The 6,345-nt window shown below is 37.5% G+C and overlaps 1 protein-coding gene across 1 annotated transcript in view; it reads left to right on the forward strand.

The window, feature by feature from the left end:
• Nucleotides 1-6,345, forward strand: part of LOC140151122 (sphingomyelin phosphodiesterase-like) — a 496,863-nt gene that overhangs the window by 233,659 nt on the left and 256,859 nt on the right. The window lies entirely within an intron of this gene.

Here is a 6,345-nt window from a genome sequence, read left to right on the forward strand (position 1 = left end):
ACATATTGTTTTGTAAACAAAGTCACTTTCCTGATGTAAATGGGATTATAAATACAGTTTAACATGGTCAAAATGTTGCTCTGGCCCTTGAATGCTGAAAATTGCGAAAAGTATCATATTTTCACTCAGTCCAAGCTTGTTTGGAGCCCTGTTTTATAACTTTGGAGTGACTAGCGATAAAAAGCAATTACTCTTTTTTAGGATGTTGACCACTGATTCCAAAAATAAAGAATATCAAAAATATTTTTTCTTATAAGGGTGCACTACACTAAATCCTTCCGCATTTGGTGTAACCCTTCATAGTTCCGGTAAAAATAGCACCTATGCGAAATATATCGGCGTCCTGAGGGAACCAAATTTGAGTGACTCTTGGTTGTTTTGATAAAAAGATAGAATAGGAGCTCAACATTACATATCTGTTCAGAAAATTTTCTGAATCGAATGTGCATGGGTAATAGGCCCTCGGAACAATATCATGGCCGGAACTGGTAAGGAGGCGAGCGTGTCGGCTGAAATTCGGGATGGCGCTGTTCAGGAGTTCGTATCTTTTAAGTTTGTCTTAACTTGTCCCAAAAAATTAAATTTAAATAAAAGTTTAATCTTTATTTAAGACACTGGTTTGATCAAAATGTTAAAAATGTTGTTACATGGGGTAGAAAAACAAACTTACTTTCTTGTATTTTCCCGTGTATTTCAATGGGACGATTATTTAGTGGTGTGTGCCCTTCGAAGACTCATTTTTAAATGCTATGTACATGATTAATACCTGATTTTAAGTAAAAAAAAGTTGAGATTTTTGACTGAAACTGATGTCTTTGCAAAGACAAAAGTCTGTTTTTCTATTTCCGTCTACAAATACGCGATTTCATTCTTAAACGCACGAGAAATTAGCTTCAAAACGCAAGTTCCTGTCGAATTGACAATTTAAGACCGTGCTTGAAATTGAGCTATTTTGGCCCCAATATCATAGAAGTGGTCACTTTTGGTTATCTCGGTGCTGAAATAATGAAACATCTTTGGAATTATTTTGATGCAAAATGTAATTATAAGATCAAAACTCAATTATAACCGTTTTGAAAATAATCACTGAACCTTTAATTGGGTCTCAATAGACATTTAAAGTCAAAGCATACTATATTATGGCCTAATGATGACAAAATAACGGCATTTTTATCTCATGACCAAATGTTCAATTCCCAAGAGAGAAATTTATCAATTAATTCTAATGATGGGGTTTCTTAATTTTAGATCTTGCAAAATAATACACGCAACTTGGAAATTTAACATTTTAGAGTGTCAAATTACCGTTCTATCTACCCATAACACCCCCAAAAAAAAACTTAAGGCATATGCCTATTGACACGTCTTTATATTATGCATGATCTAAGAGTGGGGGGGTGAAATGATCACATGTCGCTTTTCGGTCATGTTAAATTTGTGATTGTACATATTGTTTTGTAAACAAAGTCACTTTCCTGATGTAAATGGGATTATAAATACAGTTTAACATGGTCAAAATGTTGCTCTGGCCCTTGAATGCTGAAAATTGCGAAAAGTATCATATTTTCACTCAGTCCAAGCTTGTTTGGAGCCCTGTTTTATAACTTTGGAGTGACTAGCGATAAAAAGCAATTACTCTTTTTTTTTATGTTGACCACTGATTCCAAAAATAAAGAATATCAAAAATATTTTTTCTTATAAGGGTGCACTACACTAAATCCTTCCGCATTTGGTGTAACCCTTCATAGTTCGGTAAAAAATAGCACCTATGCGAAATATATCGGCGTCCTGAGGGAACCAAATTTGAGTGACTCTTGGTTGTTTTGATAAAAAGATAGAATAGGAGCTCAACATTACATATCTGTTCAGAAAATTTTCTGAATCGAATGTGCATGGGTAATAGGCCCTCGGAACAATATCATGGCCGGAACTGGTAAGGAGGCGAGCGTGTCGGCTGAAATTCGGGATGGCGCTGTTCAGGAGTTCGTATCTTTTAAGTTTGTCTTAACTTGTCCCAAAAAATTAAATTTAAATAAAAGTTTAATCTTTATTTAAGACACTGGTTTGATCAAAATGTTAAAAATGTTGTTACATGGGGTAGAAAAACAAACTTACTTTCTTGTATTTTCCCGTGTATTTCAATGGGACGATTATTTAGTGGTGTGTGCCCTTCGAAGACTCATTTTTAAATGCTATGTACATGATTAATACCTGATTTTAAGTGCCAAAAGTTGAGATTTTGACTGAAACTGATGTCTTTGCAAAGACAAAAGTCTGTTTTTCTATTTCCGTCTACAAATACGCGATTTCATTCTTAAACGCACGAGAAATTAGCTTCAAAACGCAAGTTCCTGTCGAATTGACAATTTAAGACCGTGCTTGAAATTGAGCTATTTTGGCCCCAATATCATAGAAGTGGTCACTTTTGGTTATCTCGGTGCTGAAATAATGAAACATCTTTGGAATTATTTTGATGCAAAATGTAATTATAAGATCAAAACTCAATTATAACCGTTTTGAAAATAATCACTGAACCTTTAATTGGGTCTCAATAGACATTTAAAGTCAAAGCATACTATATTATGGCCTAATGATGACAAAATAACGGCATTTTTATCTCATGACCAAATGTTCAATTCCCAAGAGAGAAATTTATCAATTAATTCTAATGATGGGGTTTCTTAATTTTAGATCTTGCAAAAATAATACACGCAACTTGGAAATTTAACATTTTAGAGTGTCAAATTACCGTTCTATCTACCCATAACACCCCCCCCCCCCCCAAAAAAACTTAAGGCATATGCCTATTGACACGTCTTTATATTATGCATGATCTAAGAGTGGGGGGGGGGGGTGAAATGATCACATGTCGCTTTTCGGTCATGTTAAATTTGTGATTGTACATATTGTTTTGTAAACAAAGTCACTTTCCTGATGTAAATGGGATTATAAATACAGTTTAACATGGTCAAAATGTTGCTCTGGCCCTTGAATGCTGAAAATTGCGAAAAGTATCATATTTTCACTCAGTCCAAGCTTGTTTGGAGCCCTGTTTTATAACTTTGGAGTGACTAGCGATAAAAAGCAATTACTCTTTTTAGGATGTTGACCACTGATTCCAAAAATAAAGAATATCAAAATATTTTTTCTTATAAGGGTGCACTACACTAAATCCTTCCGCATTTGGTGTAACCCTTCATAGTTCCGGTAAAAAATAGCACCTATGCGAAATATATCGGCGTCCTGAGGGAACCAAATTTGAGTGACTCTTGGTTGTTTTGATAAAAAAGATAGAATAGGAGCTCAACATTACATATCTGTTCAGAAAATTTTCTGAATCGAATGTGCATGGGTAATAGGCCCTCGGAACAATATCATGGCCGGAACTGGTAAGGAGGCGAGCGTGTCGGCTGAAATTCGGGATGGCGCTGTTCAGGAGTTCGTATCTTTTAAGTTTGTCTTAACTTGTCCCAAACAATTAAATTTAAATAAAAGTTTAATCTTTATTTAAGACACTGGTTTGATCAAAATGTTAAAAATGTTGTTACATGGGGTAGAAAAACAAACTTACTTTCTTGTATTTTCCCGTGTATTTCAATGGGACGATTATTTAGTGGTGTGTGCCCATGTAGGTCACCGTCGGTGGTACGATTCTTCTCGAACTGTGACCCTGGGTATCGACATTAAGGTGGTATTGGAGGCATTTTCTAGAAATTAGGATATGATTTTCTTGGATCTTGGATGGTGAAACCTCCGAAATACTCCTGGGGAGTTTTAAACTGGACGTGTGATGAGAGCGGGGTCGAGCACAGTCATCTGTCAGGGAATTCTTGAAGGTAGGCCTACCGGGTAGCTATGGATGGTTGGTTGATCGTTGTAGGTGGAAGAGAGTTCCATTCCTTGACAGTTCTTTGGAAAAATGAATTTGAATATGCGTCGGTCCTGGTCTGGTCTATTTGAAATTGGTTGTTGTGGCCTCTTCTGGAACGGCTTATTTTTGGGGTGATGTAGTTATTGTGGTTGATGTCCATCTGTCCGTTGAGGATCTTGTAGAAACAGGTCGGCCTCCCTTTACGGCGTCTGTCTTGAAGAACTAGCGGCCAGTTCAGTTAATTTTTCAAAGCTGTGACACTGGTGTCCTTGCCATAGGTGTTTGTAACATATCTCGCCCCTGCGTTTTGAACCTTTTCAAGATTGTTGATGTTCTTCGAAGTGTAAGGGTGGCAGGCGGCGGTGGCATAGGCCTAGTCAACATGTGGACGGACAAGAGTATTGAAAAGTCTTTCTTTGATGGAGGATGAGGTGTCATAGAAGTTCCTTCTCAGGAAGTTTAGGATCCGGAAGGCCTTTGTTTTGGCATGGTCAGTCTGTTTGTTCCATCGCGGAGCCTCGCTTTGGATGGAGATTCCAAGGTATTGGCTGCTATTGGTTTCCTCCAGGTCGACACCCATATGAAGTAGGGGCTTGATTTCTTTTCCTCGTGATACGCATGATCTTACATTTGCTGGGGTTGAATCTCATTCCCCACTTGGTGGACCAAGTTACCATTTTGTTCAGGTCGGTCTGGAAATCACACTCGTCTTCGGGAGATCTTGTAGATAAAGCAGTCATCCGCGAAGAGTCTTGTTTGTTGTACTAGTCACTCCATCTTGGATATGTCATTAATATGAAGGAGGAAGAGGTGAGGTCCCAAGACCGTACCTTGTGGAGTTCCGCTAAGAACAGGAACCCACTCGGATTTGAGCATGTTATATTTAAAGCAGACTAAATTGAGTAGGGTTACTGATCAATATGCCGAGTTTTGTTTGAAGCAAAACGGACATACTGTTTGCATAATATATCAAATTATATTTTCTTTGTATCTAATTGTTTTTATTAATCAATACAGTTAATAAGCTATAGGACTGTAAAGGCTCATTAATAGGTAATTTTTGCCACTAGGCCTATTTTGCTAAAAATCAATGCATAAAGGCATGGTAGGCCTACTTTTATTTTGCATACTTTTACCTTGAAACTTGGTCAAAGTGTTTCTATAATATGTTCTAATGTATAGTGAAGCCGCCTCCTAAATTTGCATATTTGCATAATTAATGAGCTAATTTGCATAAATGCTACCGTAAAATGGGGTAACTTCGGTCAGCGGGGTAACTTTTGTCGGTCAAATATATTTTTTTAAATGGTCATATTTTCGTACAGCAATATTGTTTTTAGTCATATTTGGTGTCAATTTGTTAAGAAATATGTTTGGAAGAAATAATAGTCGCTCATGTGTAATTTCCTTGAAATTTACGAAAAAGCGGGATTTTGACCAAAAATCAGCATTTTTTACATTTTTTCAGAAAAATAAAATCGATATTTGTGAGCAAGAATGTGTGTTTGATTAATTTTGCAAGGTGTCAAATGTCACAAAAACAACAACTTGCCCATATTCAGCGAAGATAAATTTTTTGATTTTTTTCCTTCATGGAATGTAAGGGTGGTGCAATAATTATGTGTACCCCGGGTGAATTCTCAAAATGGTCTGCCAAAATCGCTTGCCCCCCTTTGGCCGTGCCAAAAACCTTTGCCCCCCCTTTCGACGTGCCAAAAACCTTTGCCCCCCTTTGACGTGCCAAAAATCTTTGCCCCCCCTTACACATGCAAGATTTTGGGGAACCCGAATTTAAAACCTTAAATTGTCTTAACATATAGGGCCTAATGCGAGCGCAGCGAGCAGGAAATTTTGCATAGGCCCCCCCTATTTGAACATGTTCGTAACGTTTTCCTACGCCTTTTTAGGGCGTAGGCCTAATATAGAAACGGTGCCCAAAATATCTGTGCCAAAAATTGCTTGCCCCCCTTTCGACCTGCCAAAATCGCTTGACCCCCTTTCGACCTGCCAAAAATGCTTGCCCCCCCTTTTGGCCTGCCAAAAATCTTTGCCCCCCCTATATTTCACCCCGGGGTACACATAATTATTGCACCACCCCTAATACTGTGACTGTGACCAAAGTTGCCCCAAAGGCGGGGTAACTTTGGTCAGGTCATTTTTAACCCCTAGGGCACCCTTACAAAATTATTAAAAAATCTTTTTCAACTTCAAGGTGTAGAAGGGAACCCTGATGTCACAAAAAAGAGTTAATTAGAAATAAAATTGGTTTTGTTTGGAAGCAGTGGTTTAAAAACTCTGAAAAGTGCCCAAAGTTACCCCATTTTACGTTAATTAATTATGCAAACTAGTTTCACCGTGGCTTCTTCATTAAATTATCTGGAAGTCATTAGGAACCGTGTTGACCAAGTTTAACCAATGAACATTTAAGCTAGTGCATTGAATTTTAGCAACTGAATGATAGGCCTATTGACAAA

Source organism: Amphiura filiformis, chromosome 4, assembly GCF_039555335.1.
Source record: "Amphiura filiformis chromosome 4, Afil_fr2py, whole genome shotgun sequence".
Taxonomy (NCBI): domain Eukaryota; kingdom Metazoa; phylum Echinodermata; class Ophiuroidea; order Amphilepidida; family Amphiuridae; genus Amphiura; species Amphiura filiformis.